This window comes from Periplaneta americana, chromosome 13 (genome assembly GCF_040183065.1).
Source record: "Periplaneta americana isolate PAMFEO1 chromosome 13, P.americana_PAMFEO1_priV1, whole genome shotgun sequence".
Taxonomy (NCBI): Eukaryota; Metazoa; Arthropoda; class Insecta; order Blattodea; family Blattidae; genus Periplaneta; species Periplaneta americana.
The window spans coordinates 73,067,145-73,088,333 of NC_091129.1; positions in this window are offsets into that span (position 1 = coordinate 73,067,145).

A 21,189-nucleotide genomic window follows, 5' to 3' on the forward strand; every position below is an offset into this window, starting at 1 on the left:
CTGCATCAATGCTCAGTTTAATTTTTCTGTTTGGTGATAATTCGAATGAAAGTGAACACTTCAACAATGCTTAGTAATTCGTTTATTCTCTCCATTTAGTAATAAACAGAGTTTAGAATCGTCAGAACATACTGGTCAGTTTGAGCTGGTTTGAGTATACACGTGTGAGCGAGTGATAGTGCGACTATTTTATCAAAAGCACTTTATTTAGTTTTTATCATGGACAAATTTTTATTTCGAAAAAGACAATCTGAACCAAGTTCTGGGTTATATGACAGCAGTGCTAATGCAAATAATGTGACCGAAAATTCCCTTCTGGGTTCACAAAAACGTACTGACATTTGCCATTTCGTAAATATAGTGATGAATACTTGCAGTGTGTTTTACATGGCGTGGCGATGAATATAAACAAAATTCTGAGTGTCTTATTTGCGGAAATATTTTGTCAAATCAGTCGATGGTACCGAAAAACCAAAAAAATATTTATAACTGCCGTTTTCAACGTCATAATTGTGTGAATCAGCATTTTTACCATGAAAATACAGTAGTTAAATCTAAACAAGGAACAGACTGCTGCATCTTGAAGATGATTTACATGTTGGCCTCTCAACCATAAGACCACGTATAGAGAAACTTTGAGCAGCCTACCAAGCGCAGACTTCACATTAATTTAAATAGGTGAGTTTTCAAAAAAAATAATAAAACTTTTATCGGACATTCAGGATATTTTTTTCTATTGCCACTCAAGTTTTTTTTTTTTTTCGATTGGGTGTTAACATCGGCCTATCTTCAATACTGGATGTCCGACACTACAAAGAAGTTATCAGTGTTTCTTTTCCGGCGGAACGCGCTTGAACGGTGTTCCGGCACCTTTTTCTTGCATTTTTCATCATGAAACCGAATTATGTGCGAATAACTGTGTTTTAAATATACTTTTCTTTGAATTCCGCATTGCCCTGAAAGTTTTAGTTGGACGAAAGGGAGGTTAAATATGACGGTAATCATCTGCCCGTCAGCTATAAAATATTCTACACAGAGTTTCACCACCTTTTTCGAGAGAAGAAAAGCACTGGCTGTTGTTGTTATTATTAATAAAAAAAAACAAATAAATGTGTTGCGATATAGTGGGCGTTCATAAAGTGCGTCGTGAGTCAGAAAAGGTTGGGAACCACTAATATAAACTATGGTGAAGGAAATTGTAAACAACTATATTAGAACGAGAACTAGATGTGGTTGGCGCGATACTGATAAAGAAGGAAGTCGGGACTGGCGAGTTGGCGGTCAGCAGTGTGAAATCTGTTACTGTTACATTATTTAATGAGTTACATTTGACATTGGCCAACTTCGATTTCATGAATTGATTAACGTTTTTAACGAGGAACAGCCAGTAAGTTACAAACTGAGGTAGAGACCTACATTATTGAAAGAGGCGCTTGAAGTTTTCACTGCTAGTTGGTAGTATTGATGTCTTTCTTAATTTAGTGCTTTCTGGTAACACCTTCATGCCAATGTCTTTTTTATTGTTTTCTTTTGCTTTTAAAACCTAATATTTACAATCATCTGCGGATGTTCTCATGTCTTTGTTCATTCAAAAAATGTGTATCCTGCCGCCTATCGAAAAAATATTCTTGGTGAATTCATTCGAGCAGATATGATAAAGAGGACGATGTGTTAGGCAGGATAGTCGCAGATTATTACGAGTTTTTGGTGCATCATTATCAAACCGAGAAAAATGCGTGCATTAATGGTCTGATCAAGTTGCCAATAGTACAACCGTATAAATATGAAAAGAGACCGCCATATTGCAACTGCTGTATCTTCGTTTCACTTTTGCTCACATCGATGTATCCCTCCCAGAAAGGCTCGATTTTCTTGGCAATTTCTGCTGTGAGTCGCCGTGCACTCTATGAGATCACTCACTACTGGTCTGTCACCTCGCGCCACAGTCGTGTGACTCCTGAGTTCATTCAAATTCGTTATTAGAGATCGGAAACAACCCTGTAGTTTTATTACACCATGTGTGAGCATAATGTGCTGCCTCATGAAAAAAATAATTAGCTCCTGAAAATTTTGAAATTTTGTCAGTCCCTGATAAAAATAATGTTTATTGACTATTAGCTGCTAATAAATAAACTATTTTTGTTATTGTTATTATTGGTCTTTTGTATTATGAGTACTATTTCTGCTTTTGACCTACATATACTGTACATACAGGTACACGAATAAATAGATATAAACACACAGTACCGGAGAGTTCGGGGAAACTGCTTCCCTGTACATTGAACTGCCTTAACTCGCAGTGCTCTCCGTACCAAGCGAAGCTAGTTACGATCGCCGTAGTACGTCTAACTTGTATTCAGGACTATAAGGCTGCGTAAAGGCAGTCAAGTTATATGGGTTACATAGTGATGTGTTTCTCAAAGAATTGGTTGCTATTCGGAAGCCAACCAGTATTCACATGAACTTTTTACTCAAAAAATTCTCGTAAATAAGTTCCGTAAGCTTGATGGATAGCTCTGTATATTGTTCATTTCGTTGTGCGCGCTTGCTACCTCTGTCCATAATATAGGCGTATTGATTGGCGAATTCAATAGCAATTATAGGTTTTTAACCATTCCAAACCCAATACGCATCAAAAAAGATTTTTTTTACTATTAACAACCCTCATTTCATACCGAATTAATCTCTTTGATTGGCTAATTAGCTTTCCAGGCCCAGCAGTTTTATTCTGCAGGTCATTCCTCGATATAAAAATTTTTTGTTCACAAATGAAAGGAGTGGGGAGAGAAAACGGTTGGTTTTAAATTGTGTTCATTTTTTGTTTGTTGGTTGAAACTCTCTCGCCTCTTCTTCTCCTCTTCTTATTCTCTATAACGACCTTCCTTTATACGTCATTGCTTTCGTTACTAATCAATGTCAGTGTAAAAAATTTCAGGACTGAAACAAATTTTGAAGAGCATAATAGAAGCTCTTTTTTTGTGTTGCTTGAGTTATCTTTCTAGGTTCACAAACATTCCTCCGAAGTTAGTTTTCTCTGCTTTTCTCATGTTATTACAGCTTCATCGTTTGCTGCGATAATGTAATTAAAATTCGTTGGGATTCATTTGCATTTCCATAACAATACCATACTTTATATATCTTCCGTGAGTAGCTGGTGGGTTTATTCTCTTTGTTATTTTTGTGTGAAATGAAATATCGAAAATCTGTAAGAAAGTTTATATGAAAGATATTCTTGCACACAAACAATAAATAAACGATCCACAAACTTGATACATTAGCTTTCTCTTTTTTTACTTCATATTAAAACAAAACATAAATAAATAAATGGAATAAAAAAGTATGGCCTATATAAAAAGTACATAGTAATATATCAGCTGCTTTTCTATGCGGATGACGTGAATATGTCAGGAGAAAATCCATAAACGATTAGGGAAAATACAGGAATCTTACTCGAAGCAAGTGAATAGATAGGTTTGGAAGTAAATCCCGAAAAGACAAAGTATATGATTATGTCTCGTGACGAGAATATTGTACGAAATGGAAATATAAAAATTAGCAATTTATCCTTTGAAGAGGTGGAAAAATTCAAATTCCTGGGAGCAACAGTAACAAATATAAATGATACTCGGGAGAAAATTAAACACAGAATAAATATAGTAAATGCCTGTTATTATTCGGTTGAGAAGCTTTTATCATCCAGTCTGCTTTCAAAAGATCTGAAAGTTAGAATTTATAAAACAGTTATATTACCGGTTGTTCTTTAGCCTATGGTTATGAAACTTGGACTCTCACGTTGAGAGAGGAACATAGGTTAAGGGTGTTTGAGAATAAAGTGCTTAGGAAAATATTTTGGGCTAAGATGGATGAAGTTACAGGAGAATGGAGAAAGTTGCACAACAGAGAACTGCACGTATTGTATTTTTCACCTGACATAATTAGGAACATTGAATCCAGACGTTTGAGATGGGCAGGGCGTGTAGCACGTATGGGCGAATCCAGAAATGCATATAGTGTGTTAGTTTGGAGGGCGGAGGGGAAAAAGACCTTTGGGGAGGCCGAGACGTAGATGGGGAGATAATATTAAAATGGATTTTAGGTAGGTGGGATATGATGGTAGAGACTGGATTAATCTTGCTAAGGATAGGGACCAATGGTGGGATTATATGAGGGCGGAAATGAACCTCCGGGTTCCTTAAAAACAAGTAAGTAAGTAAGTAAATGAGTGAGGAGTAAGCTGTATGAAGAAAAGGATGCCAAAATTACAAGCGGAGAGGAAAATAAGAAATAAAGTGTTTGAAATAGAGGAATGAAATTATGAATGGGAGGAAATGTAGACAATACTTGAAAAATAAAATATAACAGGAAAGATTAGGAGGAGAGAGTAGTCAAATTGTAAGAACAATAGAAGCATGAGATTAAAGCAAAAATAAGAGAAAGAAACAAATGTAAACATTAGAGAGAGGGAGATTAAAGAATACAGAATGAGGAGAAAATATTGTAAGATGCAGTGAATTGTAAGTCGTTTTTTCTTTCACATTTTTCTCTATTTTCTACTTCATTTGGGATAACTCGATCGTGAGTTGTGTATCTTGTATCACATCCATCATCATTTTAAGCAGAAAGCACCCTGTTACATTCTTATTCACCCGAGTGTACAGAGATTTTATTTGCTAATAAGGAATTCTGTGTGTTGGTAAGTACGTAAGCGATAAATGATTGCAGCGAACTCAACCGTGAAAATTCATGAGAGCATGGCCAAGAATCATGCAGTGACTCATTCTCTTAGTTTCGAGTAAGGGGGGGAAGAAGGGAGAAGAGAACGTAATTGGATTTTGGATAAGCTACTACAAAGGCGTACATTGAATCTTTTGATTATGTATATGTGTATACGGAGTGTTTCAGCGACTTTGTTACAAACGTTTGGTGGTGGTTAATGTGATCAATATCAACAATTCTCTGATATACAGCCGGAGAGCGTAGTCACGGTCGGTGTAAACACGATGCGCGCGAGCATTGGACGAGTCTATGAGGTTGCGAAACGTAACCAGGGAGGTGCATAGGCCAGTTTGATGCAATCGCTGATACCGTGCAGATGGTAGTCGCGCTCCCTCTCGAAAGAGTTGTACTGCCGGTGCGAAAAACATCAATCTGTAGTGAAATGAGTCCATTGACAAGTAAATTAAATAATAGAGTCAATGTTTTTACTCGGTTTTGTAGCATGTGTTCTCTGTTCTCTGTCGCACACATTCACTGTCCTTGTCGCATTGCCTCCAAACGTGTATCCCCACTGCTTTCCCCTCCATGTGCCTCTCGCGCCGGTCACCGGCCTTGACTATGCTCTCGGTATGTAGAAACGTATGTACGGAAAAAATTAGTTTGGTACTTACCATGCCTTGATATGTATAGGCAATGTAGCCAGCCAGCATCGAACTCAAGACTATCCTTCAGAAATTTTGGTTTCAGATTCCATATTTCCTGTAAACGTTGTGAATTTTCATAAATATCGTATGTTTTAGCTGAAACAGTAAAAAAAATTCTGCGCTTTATCATGAATACACCGGAAAGTAGAATACTTCACCCAGTTTCGAGAATGAAACTATAGTTTTGTTGGTTGCAATGTGTAATTTTTGTTTCAGTTTACAAATACAACGTACGAGTCTATGCTAAAAGAAGTACATAATTAATGAAGAGCATGCAGTATATTTTGGTTTCATATGAAGCTACTTCACGAAATTATACCCAGCTCACAACAAATTTCTCACCACGGTTCATTCATAATAGGCTTGCGTATTCATCATCACTTTAACATTGTATTACACGCGATTGCAAACCAGACGAGCGGTTGCACAGAGCTGTAGATGTTCTCGATGTCGAAATATTCCTATTGGAGGCCACGCAGTACGGCTAATTTTATACCCAACTTTTGAGCCCTTAGGCTCGTAGTGATAGCAGGTGGCGTCATTAAGCGTGGTCACACAAGTTACAGTTCTTCATGAACTAACTACTAGTAACATTAGCATTCGGATTTGTCTAAGAGTTTTGTTTTTTCATGAATGCCCGTACTGGGTGCGGGAAAGGCGTATTCTGCGTCAAAAAGTTATGTTTTTATTGATGAAGTCTATCTTTTCTTCCATTTTCATTTGTTTTTCCATAAGTGACATGCACATCAACGTGTTCTCGTTATGGTCTCAGTATAATGCTTAGTCCAAATAAGCCCAAAGTCATATAAGGACAGCTAAATTTAAGCTGAGGTGAGGTTTCAGTGCATTCGCCATAAGTTCAATGCCAAGATTTGCTTTAGGAAGTGTTGAAACATTCACAATATTATAAATTGGGATTATGACACAGATATTTTATCTCTAAGAATATCTTTAAACGTGCGAAGGAGAAGTCGGACGTTTTACTACGTATTATACAGGGTGTTTCCGAGGTGGTGTTATAAACTTTCAGAGAAGATGGCGAAGGGCACATGTATCAATTTGAGATAAGGAACCTTGGTTCGGAAATGACGAGTCGAAAGTTACAAGCAAAAATAGTTCTGTGGAATTTAAATACTTTTATTCCTCTGAACACCTTATTTATGTGTATTTATCTGTATATATTACACATACTGCATTCATCTGACGTTCTTTACGTTGTCTACATACAGTATTCCATTCAATGCGCTGTCTGAGGGATGGGGATAGGAAATTACACTAAAGCAATGCGTAATGTGTAACGGACATGGTCGGTCATGATATGCACATCTGTAGACAGCAGTGTATGTGTACAAGTTGTAGTGTCCAGTCGATCAGCCCTAGTGAAATGGAGGAGTACACGAGAGCCGAATAAGCAGACCTGATTTTCGAATACGGATGAGCCAATGGGAACAGTAGACAAGCTCTCAGATTGTATCAGGGTCAAGTATCCACGTAGGAGACATCCGGTCCATACTATTTTTCCACGACTGTTCCAAAAGTTAAGGGAAGGAGGGCACGTGGTGCCAAATTACAATTCCATTTTCACACAACTATTTTTTCTTATAACTTTCGACTCAGTCATTTCCGGACCATGGTTCCTTATCTCAAATTGATACATGTGCCCTTCGCTATCATCCCTGAAAGTTTGTAACACCACCTCAGAAACACCATATAGGACTACATCAGGATATGAACAACTAAATTGCATGATGTGACGAAAAGGTAATATTGAAGTAAACTGTGTTGCATATCACGCGGATTCTACATAGGTAACATATTTTAAATATTTGTTACTTCATTTCGTAGTCAGTATTTCGTAAATTTTCATAAGTGGTTTATTAAACGTTACTGTAATGCTTTTCACACAACTTAGTTCATACGTCTCATCTTCTTTGTAGCTACAGTATCTTTCCTGAGAGCTTGTAATATTTAACTTACCATAACTTTACTCACAGTGATCGAGTCTTTATATTAAAAGTAGACAATGTTGCTTAAGAGCAAATGGCTCGTGTTGTTCTGGGCGACTAGAGGTCCTCGATAATAAAATTGAATTTGAGCGTTAAGTCATGGGATTGAAACATCATCTAACTTGTTGCATAATCCAGTACGTATTTACAACGACTTTGCTTCTAATAAATATAAGTTAACAGGTTTTCGATATTATTCTGTGATAAACAAGGTGTAATAATATTTTATTATACAGGGCTATTCATAAGTCCGTGAAACATTAAAAAAATTCATAACTACTAAATTACATAACGAATAACAAATTACTTTGCACTAGAATAAAGAGAAACTCTCCAAGTTTTATTACATGCCTTACAGATGCTCAATGTGTCTACCTTTGCTAATACGGCATACAGGCATGTGGTAATCCATTTCACCCCATACACGCTTCAGCATGTCACGGTTAACCAGAGCCACGGTAGCTGTAGGCTAATCCGGTGGCGAAGTTCCTGGAGATCAGCGGTGAGTCACACGGAGTGAAATCCGATGATCGTGATGGCCACTTCATTAACGCGTCATCTTCTCGTCCATATCTGTGGCAAATTTTGATTAAGATGCTCTCGCACGTTGTCGTGATAGTGGCAGGGAAATCCATCTTCCTGAGAAATGTAATCAGTGCTGTCTTCATTCAGCTGAGGCATCAGCCAGTTTTGTAACATGTCCAAGTAAATCATCCCAGTGATGGTGGGCTCTACAATGAAAAATGTCCCATACACCTTCTCTGTCGAAATCACACAGAAGACATTCACCTTTGATGAGTCTCCCACATGCTCTATAACTGAGCGGGAAATTTCAGTTCACCATATGCGCACATTGTGCCGATTCACTTTTTCGGCGAGATGCAAAGTTGCTTCGTCGCGATGAGCAAGTCAGCAAAACCGTCTACCTCAAATCTTTGACGAGGTCCTTGCATATTCTAACATATAAAACGATTGCTCACGTTTAGTAAACGTCATTTTGTCATTATTGACAACTACTGCCACCTAGCGATAAATCATGACAACTAAGAGCGGGATTTTCTTATTGAAAAATTCTCTCTCTATCTGCACGTCAATTACCATGATATGTTGCGTACTTCATTTATTATTAAACTTTAAATGTTTCACAGACTTATGAATAGCCCTGTATTATATATAATAAATTATATTATAAAATAATATATTATAAAATTATATATCGAATTTGCTTAATATCTTTATATAATATATGAGCGTATGATTTTACTTCTCATAAGAGATTTTTCTCTCCATATTCAGTGCTATCAAATCATTACATATTTTAATTGTCGATGACATCAACGTCTCAACTCTCATTATAACGGGACTCTAGGGTAGGTTTATATACATTACAGATATTGAAGGATTTATTATTTCATCGACCCAATTTATTTTTATTTGAACAAGTATGTGTACATGTATCTATTAATTGTATGTTGATGGAAATCATGGTTGGTTCCAACCAATCAGGAGTATTCCCATTATCTCAACTCTTATATTCAATTATTATCGAGGGACTCTATGGGCGGCTAAAAGCAGCGACCTTCATGAACTGAGTCGCGTGAAAATATATATAATGATGTTAAGAAAAATATAGAAGTCGGAGGTAGTTTTCGAGTACAATTCTTTCAGTGTACACAAGATGTTCAATGTGTCCAACCTGAACCTCATTGCATTCATGGCAGCGTCGCAATATTGACCGGCGAACTCTCTCCAACATTTTTTAGTTTTCTAATCAAGGACTATGCATTCCCAAAATAGTTCTTAACTTTTGTCAACTGGGGTGGCACTCTTCACGTCATAGCATCAAAGCAAAAGTAAAGGGGCGTGAAGTCGGGCGATCACGTTGGCCACACAACAAGCCCTATTCTCCGTGTACACTGATCCCCGTCGTGCTTCAATCATGGGTGCATCAGTCCTGCACGAAGCATCAGAAGGTACGGATTGTTCGACAATGAAGCCTCTAATCCCTCAGAGTTTGTTGCAGGGGTTCTGAATCACACTGTGTACTTATTCATTAACCTTTATAAATACTGACACTCTCTTGAAATTATGATAAGATAAAAAATCACATTGTTAGATCATATGGAGGAAGCTGTATTTGCCGAGGATCGAAATTGTGGTTTTACGATCTGAGCGCAGGACTTTATTAGTATCCCCTTTACCTACTAACATTCTCTTTAAGATTAATCACAGTTAACAAATGCAAACAATTACCCGAGAGGATTCGAAAGCCTCTAAATTCGCAAGTGAATTATAATGTCGCATTCAGCATCATAGAGAAATCCCTCTTGCGGACTCGGCAGTTGAATTCTCAGTTATACCGAGCTTTGTGTACTCAACCCGCAGCAGCACTCAGTATGTGTGTGACGTCACGCGTCCCACTCGATTTAATCAAAATGTTATACAAGTTCAGTTTTTCACATTCAGCCAAACAATGGAAATGATTCTCTTTCCACTGCTACCTGCAGTCACGGTGAAGTGTGTGTACACTTAGAAACTTATAACATGAACGAAATAAAACAGTTTTATTTTATGGATTAAATTGTCATTAAACATTACGACCAACATTTTAGATATATTCAACAGAAATCTCACTAGAGGTTTTGATTTATCTAGAGAAAATCAAAACTCGAGTGGGATTTAATTGAAGAAAGTATATACAGATTAGAAGAAATAAAGAACTCTAATACAATAAAATAGATATTAATTGACTTACTAAAATTCTATTTCACTAATGTTACCTTCAACATTATGTTTGAACGGAGCCGCCATTTTCAGTCGACTTTCTATGCGGGAAACAAATTATGATCGCAAAGCATGTTTTATGGTTCCGTAAAGAATTTGCAGTTTGAAAAGTTGGCAAACAAAGAAGCAAATTCTAGAGTAGTGATAAAAACAAACAAATGCTAGGGAAGCGATAAAATTGTGCGATAAGCAGCCATGATTGGTTGAGAGACGTCCTTTCGTACCGTTTTATTGATCATAAGTAGTATGACGTAGTAAAAGTGTAATAGAATAATTATTCGTATGTATTTTTTATGGGCCATTTATTTCCGTATTCTTATTATGTTTCTGCAAAATAATTTTCCTGTATCAAACAATCTGTACCTTTCGACCACGTTTTGACTTTTTGCACGATATTTACAGTATTAGTTCCGTAACTCATTATTACGTCTGAGTTAATACAGTAAGCCTACTGTGGCAGCCCTGAAAATAGGTGGGTATTTGAGTGCATATTGAGAACGATCACGGTGACAATAATGACTAGCTATGCATGATGATAATGAGGATGATAAGATAGTGACCACAAGAACTACGATGCCGAAATGTTTACGACGAAGATGAGAGTGGTTACATAAAAATGATTATTATAAAGATTACGGTAGTGGAGACTAGTATAACGATGAATATTACGATTAGGCCTTTGACAAGTGATGGAAAGTCTGACTGTGATTACGAGTGTGATGATGTTGCTTATGACGACGAAGAGAATGACGATGATGAACTGATGACAAAGACAATGGAGATGAAGGCAGCTGTCGCGGCAAAACGGTGAATATCGGCAATGATAACAAAGGTAGTGTAGACGAAAATTAGAATGAAGATACAGGCAGTGAAGACGAAGATGGTTATCTTGGTAAAGACGGTGAAAACAGACGAGATTGGGGATGATGGCAAAGGCAATGCAGACGAGAATGAGAATGAAGACAAAGGCAGTGAAGACGAAGATGGTTATCTTGGTAAAGACGGTGAAGACGAGAATGGCGATGATAACAAAGAGAGTGCAAACGAGAATAAGATTGAAAACAAAGACAGTGAAGACGAAGATGATGACAAAGATAATAAAGATGATGATGATAGTGATGATGAAGGCAAAAGCAGAGAAGACGAGAATGGTGATGAAAAGTATAGTGAAAACGAGGATGATAATGATGACAGAGACAATCGAAACGAGGATGACGATGACAAAGGCAGTGTAGAAGAGATTAATGACAAAGACGGTGAAGAGGAGGAATGATGACAAAGAAAGTTAAGGGGAGAGAGATGATTATAAATATAGTGAAGGCGGGAATTATGATGACAAAGACAATGAAGGGGAGGGATGATGACAAAACAATGAAGACGAGATTGATGGTGATGACAAAGGAAGTAAACACGAGGGATGACAATGATGACAAAGGCAGTGAAGACTAGAAAGATGATGATGAAAAAGGAAGTTAAATTGGGGATGACGATGATGAAAAAGGCAGTGAAGACGAGGATGACGATGATGATAACAAAGGCAGTGAAGTGACGAGTCGTAACAAAGATAGTGAAGGCGAGGATGACAATCATGACAAAGGTAGTGAAGGCAAAGCAGGATGATGAATACAAAGAAATTGAAGACAAATATGAGGATAACAAAGATATTAAATACGAAGGTGGTGATGACAAAGATAATGAAGGCGAGGATGACGATGATGACAAAAACAACGAACACGAGGATGACGATGATGACAAAGACAGTGGAGACCAGGATGACAATGAAGAGTAAGACTGTGGAGACGAGACAAGTATTGATGATCAATGATAATGAAAGACGAAAATGACAATAGAAACAAATAGAGTGAAGACGAGGATGATGATGACAAGGACAATGAAGAAAAAAAGTAACAATGAAGAGTAAGGCCGGGTGCACACAGAATCAGACGCGGCGCGGCGCGACGCGACATTTTGTCTCGTGGTACTTGTCTCCCATTGATTTCTTATGATGCGATGCACACAGAATCAGACGCGGCGCGACGGTCGCGAGGAGACACAAGGAGACACGAAGAGACAACTTCGAATGACTGCTAGAAGTTCGTCGCGAGGAGACAGTCTGATAGCTGCAGTGTACTGCGCATGCGTTAGTAGTGGCTATGATTGCACGCTTTCCTTATCTATAAAAAATACTATTGTTGTGTAGTGCACATTATTCATAATGGAGCTCGATGCGGATAAATTAGTTGATTTAGTACAGGAAAGATACGTTCTGTACAATTTTTGAAACAATATCACGACAATAATGTGGTTTCTAAAAATATGTGAAACATTGCAAATGAGATGAAAGCACCAGGTGAATAATAATTTATAATAATAACACTGCGTAACAAATGTTAACATTTTTTTTTTTTGCGCTAGGCATGTGATATATGTTTTCTATATAATTTGAGCCTCCTGAATACGAATAAGACAATAAAAACAGTTGTTGGTTATGGTTTTTGAGAAATGTTGGAATTTATATTTATTCAAAATATTGTTTTATATAATGACAATAAGGCTAAATATTCACTGTTCAGAAGATTACAGCTTTCTTTTTCTGCATTTTCTTTTACACTGGGCATCAGGTACATCACGAGCTAAAGTCCAACAATAGTCTGCTAGCATATTGGTACTCCATTGTCCTTGGTATCTTTTTTCCATAGTTGAAATTTCTTGATGGAAGCGCTCATCATGCTCATCACTGAAATCGCACAATTCTCGGGGGGAAAAAAAAGTCAAGATGTGAGTGAAGGAAGTGAATTTTCAGGGAAATTTTACAACCCCTAGTTTAATACGCCAACAGTAAATTTTTTACTAGTACTTCATAGTTCTCACTTCTACAGTTATCCAGAAAATTAATTCAACCTCCTTGAATGCTATCCAGACGGCTGTCTCTTTTCCTTCCTGCAAAGATTCGAAGTGATTGTCCTTCATTATTTCTCTAATTTGTGGTCCATTGAGAACTCCCTCCTTTATTTTTGAATCACTAATAGCAGGAAATGTTAAGGAATGCGCGCTGGTCCGAGTCCTCATGGGGGAAGAAATTTTCTCATGAAATTTCGGCCAGTGTATGGGACCGGTGCCCACCTAGCATCGTGATGCACTTGGGAAGCTACGATAGGTAGCGAAAATCGGTTGCGAAAGCCAGATATAACGACTGGGGGGTTCATCGTGCTAACCACACGATACCTCCATTCTAGTTGGATGATCGTCCACCTCTGTTTTGGCATGTGGACGTGAGGCCAGCAGCCGGCTGGTCTGTCTGGGCTCTTCATGGGGTGTAGCGCCACGGATTATTATTAGCAGGAAATTTTTCCTGGATATTTTTAAATGTTTCAGTTTTATAATTTATCCCTTTAACAAAATTCTTCATTAACTCTAACTTATTGTGCAAAAGGGGTAAAATTACTTCGCTTTGAGGTATAAGGGGTTGATGTATAATATTTTTCTTCCTTGGCTCTAGTGATTGTCGCTTTATTTTATAATGCTTATCTCGAGCGCGAGTCCACACCTGTGGAGTAACGGTCAGCGCGTCTGGCCGCGAAACCAGGTGGCCCGGGTTCGAATCCCGGTCGGGGCAAGTTACCTGGTTGAGGCTTTTTCCGGGGGTTTCCCTCAACTCAATACGAGCAAATGCTGAGTAACTTTCGGTGCTGGACCCCGGACTCATTTCATCGGCATTATCGCCTTCATTTCATTCAGACGCTAAATAACCCAGATGTTGAAAAAGCGTCGTAAAATAACCCAATAAAATAAAAATAAAATATCTCGAGCGCGACTGTCCAATTCGTACAGAAAGCAGCAAAATTTTGTGTAGCCTAATTGCATTCCAAAAAGCAATGCTACAACCTTCAAATCCGCACATATAAACCATTCGTACTTTGAATATTATCATTAAAGCACACTTTAAAGAAATACACGTCTTACACAGAATAGTAACACCACAAACATATCCTGGTAAACTGAAATGTTTTCATACGGCGAACCTGTTTCTTCACCTCCAAATGGAACCGAAAAGGGCAATAAAACAATTTCCGCTTCTAGAAGTGGTTTAATAAGAAAGAAGTGCGCACAAACGTGCAATTTAGTTTGGTATGAGTTACTTTTCTTTACTATATTCCATTAGTGACTTCGTTCTATTCACACATTTACTAAAATGATATTTTGGACACACTTCGTAGCACAGTTTGCACACGCATTCGGGGGAAGGTTCGTGGTACTCTGATCTTCTGCACAGTTTGTGGTGAACTGCTAGCCTTGTTATGGCGCTTCGTAACTTGTTGTTCGGTGGTTTTGACATGGTGATATATTGCAAAATATAAACTACAGTAATGTAATTAAAGCTCACCGTGAAAGAAATGCACATCTCAAGTAAAATCAGGTAAACTCAAGTGAATTTATACCGCGAACCTGTTTCACTCCCTCGAAATAGACTCGTACAAGGACAATAAAATAATTTCCCTTTCTACAAGTGCTTCTAACATGGTGCCCTACTTATACTAATATTGTTTTCACATAATGGGTCTTCACATTTCTAAAACAAAATAGTTACGCACGAAATACGGTGATTTTTTAAATAAAATGCATAGAAAATTAATTATATTGTGCATCTCGAAAACCCGAAGTGATGGAACATTTTGCTTGTTATTTATTAATTCAGGAGGTCGAAATTAGTAAGAATTTGTTAGTTTTATGTCTGGCGCAAAATGACTGTTGACCAGTGTAATTTGTAGTAAGCCTAATTCTCTGCTCTATACTATCATTCATTATTGATTTAATATATTATTTTTCTTTATTGTGAGTCGTGAAGTAGTCATAAACATAAAAAAAGACGTTTGTGCAGTACATTTTAATTTTAAGACTCTTTCAATCGTATAGATTTTTAGGAGCTTGCGTTCTTAGGAAATAATAAGCAAATACAATAGAATTTTTCATATAGACAGTCCTCTTTTATCGACGCCATTTTCTAGCCTAGGCCCGTTTCCCAATCCCACAGCCAGCAAATCAGTTGTCGCGAGCAGACAGTTTTAAGCTGTCGCGAGGCGTTGTAAAGCAAAACGTAGCGTCGCGCCGCGCCGTGTCGCGTCGCGTCTGATTCTGTGTGCACCCGGCCTAAGACTTTTAAGACGAAGCAAGTGTTGATGACAGAGACAGTGAAAGATGAGAATGAGAATGAAGACTAAGACTGTTAAGACGATGCATTTGTATATGATAAAGACACTGAAGACGAGGTTGACGATGATGATAAAAGCAGTGAAGACAAAGATGGCGATAATGACAAGGGCATGAAGACAATATTGGCATTGAGTGTGATGATGTATAAGAATTTGATGGTAAGGACGAAATGCATAATTACTAGGACGAAGAGAAAAGATAGTTTCCGACGATGACGATAACAAAATAACTTATTATTGTAGGAGCAGACTTTTGAGTATTTTGAGTACTTAACAGCTCCAAAGTTTAGTAACTATCTGCAGGGTCTAGGCATATAGTACGATCTGATGGGTCACATACTGTTGTCACGCCAGGAGAAGGCGGCTGAAGTACTTAGACGGGGCGGAGGGGAAACAGTCGCGCATGCGCACCGCGCTGTTCATTGCAATATTCCTGTTTCACAAACATCTACTGCACGTGTCTATGAGTCTTTGCGACTTTGTGAAAATAATAGTGGGGTTTTTACTGTAGTGTTTTATTAGTTTCAACAAGACAATTGTTTTCAGTATACCACAAATCTTGTATTGCTTTAGTTATCCTTTGCTTTTCGTGTTAATAGTGTTGATAGTAATATAGTTAATAGAATTTATGTTATTGTATACTGTTATTTAGGTTTATAGCAGTTTTTTGTTTATTGTAAATATGTCGACAAAGAGGAAACACGGATTGACAATCTATAGCGAAGAAAGGAATATTATTAGAAGTGCAAAATAATTCTGTGATGAAGAAAAAGAACAACAGTGCCTTTGCATTCCTCTTACGAAACCTACAGCAAAGATAGAAAAGTACTCTAATCTATCCACAAGAACAATATAGCGTATAAGGAATGAAATGAAAGACTGCACAGAAGAAAGTGCGTTGTCGACACCTGAGGAAGAAAAAAAATGTAAACGTCCAGACTACCGAAACGCAAATGTAGATGACTTCGACGGGAGATTGACAAAAAAGATATAATTGAGAATTTTTATTTGAAAAAGAAAGAGGGCCACCGGCGTAGCTCAGGAGATAGTACGTTTACCTGCTGATCTGCAGTTGTGCTCGGGAGTGAGTTCGATTCCCGTTTGCGCTGACTACCTGGTTGGGTTTTTTCCGAGGTTTTCCCAAGCGGAAGATGAATGTCAGGTAATCTATGGCGAATCCTTGGTTTCATTTCGCCAAATACCATCTCGCCATCATCAATTCAATCGACACCGAAGAAGTTAGTAGTTATTACAGTGTCGTTAAATAACAAGTAAAAAAATAGTACCAAGCTGCAACAAACGTCTATCCTTTTACAAGAGAAAATTGATTTGAAATGAAAGACAACATTAAGACGAATACTGAAGAAAATGAATTTCAGGTGGAAGAAGTGTGCAGCAAAAAAAAAATTGAGGAAAACACTGTAAATTAGAATACGTGAAGATACCTACAGCAAATATGAAAGCTTAGGAAAGTGGAAAAACCAATTTTGTATCTGGACGAAATGCGGATAGATAGGCCTAACAATTTAACGTTTCCCAAGTTCTGGCACGATAAAAATGTTACGGGAGTTTTGACTACCGTAAATGTGTCCAGAACACTCATTGTTGTCCATCGGGATGGGGGCGGTGGGGCTGATGGTTTTGTTGAGAGATTCGAATTAATATACACGGCTGGAACATAAACAGACGATTATCATGGACAGATCATACTCCAGAAATTTAAAAAAATGTGATAATGATAGTCATAGCGACAACACCGAAGATGCGGAATCTTTTATGTCTGACTCCGTTCCCGTGCAGCCAAGTAAGTGGACGAAGTTTTCAGGTCAGAGTGTAGCGTAAAGTTCCCCCGTCCCGCCTATCTACTCTCCGCGCCAACTCGTAGCGCGAAGACAGTACTCTGCTGGGTCATTTATGCCTGACTACTTCAAACAACTCTACTCAATAGATTGCTAAGTCTCCTGAAAATGGAAACTTTGTGCAGTTACAAAACGTTGGAAGTGTTAATTTCAAACATGCCACGGAATCTCCAAAAATATACACCTGAAATCTAAACTTAACACCGTGAAACTCTGAAATCTCGTGGTTATGAGTGCGGTTTTCTAACAAAATATTTTAATGTACTCGTAATACAGATTTGAAAACTGTTATTATCCTTTATCCCGCTACTAGGCCTATATTTGAATTGGTAGATACTACTGTCTTTCTTCATAATTATTACAAATTAGGCCTTAGGTGTGTTTCCGTTTTGGCTTACGAGTTTGTGTTTTTTTTTTTAATTGTTGCGTTTCCAAAAATTATTCTGTTTCTTCTCAAATCGTGTACTGAATTAGTCAGTGACTAATTGGGTCGATTTCTAAAACACGGACGAAATCATGGTTCCAAACCTCGGTTTTTAAACCGCGATCGAGGTCTGAATTCTTATGCGATTTCTAAGACGAAGACGAGACGCGGCTTGAGAAGAAACCGAGGTTCGTGGGTTTTATGTATGACAAGTAGCTTAGAATCGATTTTTATTCTTGTAAACAGTTTATATTAGAAAGAAATAAAGATCGGGATTAATATTTTTATTGAATTGAAGTAAGTCGCATTTTTTGTTCTCAGCTAAGGTATTGTTACATACTAATTTACAAAATATATGTGTGTTTAACATATTGGCATTACCTAATATTTAATAGGGAACGGATTTTTAGGTACCAGAACGATGTTGCGCAAATAATTAGCACAAACCGAGCGTTGATGTTGTAATTTATCAATTGTTCATAACTATAACAACTGAACCCGGTTCTAAGGAATTAATAACCTAAATATTAACCGGATTCAAATTTCAATTGAAACTAACATGTAGTATGGTTCTATTTTCTCATATAATTAGGGTGACCAGACGTCCTATTTTATCCGGACATGTCCTCCATTTTAGGCCTTTGTCCGGGGTCCGTGCGGATTTAAAAAAAAATTAAGCTGCGTTGTGTAACTTTCTCTATTATCTTGTAACTTCATCCCGCTTAGCCCCAAATATTTTCCTAAGAACCTTATTCTCAAACACCCTTAATCTCTGTTCTTCTCTCAAAGTGAGAGTCCAAGTTTCATAACCATACAGAACAACCGGTAATATAACTGTTTTATAAATTCTACTTTTCAGATTTCTTGACAGCAGAGTGGATGACAAAAGCTTTTCAACCGAATAATAATCAGGCATTTCCCATATTTAATCTGAGTTTAATTTCTTCCCGAGTATCATTTATATTTGTTACTGTTGCTCCAAGATATTTGAAAATTTCCACCCCTTCGAAGGATAAATCTCCAATTTTTATATTTCCATTTCGTACAATATTCTGTACACGAGACATAATGATATACTTCGTCTTTTCGGGATTTACTTCCAAACCTATCGCTTTACTTGCCTCAAGTAAAATTTCCGTATTTTCTCTAATCGTTTGTGAATTTTCTCCTAACAAATTCACGTCATCCGCATAGACAAGCAGCTGATATAACCCGTTCAATTCCAAACCCTTTCTGTTATCCAGAACTTTCCTAATGGCATCAAATAGAAATTGGCCTATACGGACTCTGGCTATTATCACTATTATTATTATTATTATTATTATTATTATTATTATTATTATTATTATTATTATTATTATTATTATTATTATTATTATTATAAATGTGAAACTAATTTGTGTGTGTTAGAAATTGTGATTCTTTTTGTTTTCACCGGAAATATTTGAAATTGAACTTATTCGTATATAATGAGAGGAGACTTAAAGATTTATACCAATTTTTATTGAAAATGCAATATTCTAAACGAATGTGCCAGATTAAGAAATTAAAGTTAGCAGAAGAAAATCTGTTTGAGAATTTACTGTAATTTATCACGAAACATATTTCCATGGTTTTTATGTAAAGACGAAATAAGCCTGTTTTTTAAATCAATGGTAAACAATGGCTTTTGTTAAATTTAGGACTCAATTGTTCGGCTTTTGTTAAATACACTCAATTGTTCCGGTTTTGTTAAATGCACTCAATAGCTTTTAATGATGCGGAGCCTTCTATGATTAGCATGCATTACAAATGAATGCAGTTCAGTGGTAATGGACATGTTTGTACTTATTTTTTAGATTTGTTTGCTTGTTTAGAACAAACTTTCCTTTAACCCATTAGTATATAAAAACTTTTAAAATTATTTTTAAAGCATTTTAATAAATAATCTGACAATTATTAACATTATGGTGCATTATGTTATGCTTAATTTTTTTCTTAACCAGTAGGCCTAAATAGAGACTATTAAAAAAATCGGGCGCTGTAAACACAAAGTACAGTATTGACGACAGTGCAAATTTATTTTTCTATTAATTTACCACTTTTTCTCAATTCCTCTCGAAAAAATTCAGGTTGGTTTCCTACAAGACGAAGATAAAATGATTAAAACAACACTAAAAGAAACACTATGTTTACCTACCGATACTTAGACTCACTGATTTACTCTGATAGTAAATATGAAGGCCTTGGGAGCTACTGTAGTTCTTCAACAAATTAACTGTTGTCAACTTTTGATTACATCCGATAAAATCAGTATATTGCCAACACAAGAGAGTTAGAAAGTGAACTGAAAACTAACTTTGGAAAGTTATCTCTGGTTAACAATTTTAATCTCCCTAGACACCATTAAGAACAAAAGAGGTCTAATTCACTCAAGGAAACTCAGGAAAATTTTGCGCTCTGAAGAATTTAATAAATGGTGTCAACTGCCACAAAAAGGTAAAGGAGTCAGCTTATATCAAAACTTCACTCCCGTAAACAGATGAGTCAGACATCATACACTCCTTTCTAGCTCCGAGTGGAGTGATGCGCTGAAGATGACCGGTAATGTTACTCTTGTACGAGCTGTACCAGGCAGAACTCAAGACAATAACCACTGTAGGCGATGCCACAGTGAGGTTGAAACTTTGGCTCATGTCTTGGGTTCATATCCATTTGGCGAAACTCTTCGTAACAGCAGGCATCACAAGATCAGGTTTGTAATCGCAACATGCCTTAAGTCCAATCGGTACACTACCTATAAAGAAGTCCATGGAATAGCGGATACCAGAAGTCTTCCGCGTATTGATATTATAACATTTTAACCCGGAGAAACAAAAGGTTATATTCTGGATCCGACCATCAGATTCGAGACGCATCAGAATCAACTCGAGGAGGTCAATCTATAAAAAAGGGCAATTTATGAACCAACTATCCCTTATTACAAAACATCATATAAACACAAGGATATAGAAGTCATCGGATTAATGTTGGGCGCTAGAGGGACCATAACAAAACAATTCGTCTCATTTTGTCATAAATTTGGAGTCCCAACAACAACAATTAAGGAAATTTTTATGATAGGTTTGAAGAGTTCACTGCAGATTTTACAGCGACACTTGTACTTCAATTCGAAGTACAGTTGAATTTTCTCAATCTATTTTATTTTTTGTTTTTTATTTTACTTACTTACTTACAAATGGCTTTTAAGGGAACCGGACGTTCATTGCCGCCCTCACATAAGCCCGCCAGCGGTCCCTATCCTGTGCAAGATTAATCCAGTCTCTATCATCATACCCCACCTCCCTCAAATCCATTTTAATATTATCCTCCCATCTACGTCTCGGCCTCCCTAAAGGTCTTTTTCCCTCCGGTCTCCCAACTAACACTCTATATGTATTTCTGGATTCGCCCATGCGTGCTACATGACCTGCCCATCTCAAACGTATGGATTTAATGTTCCTAATT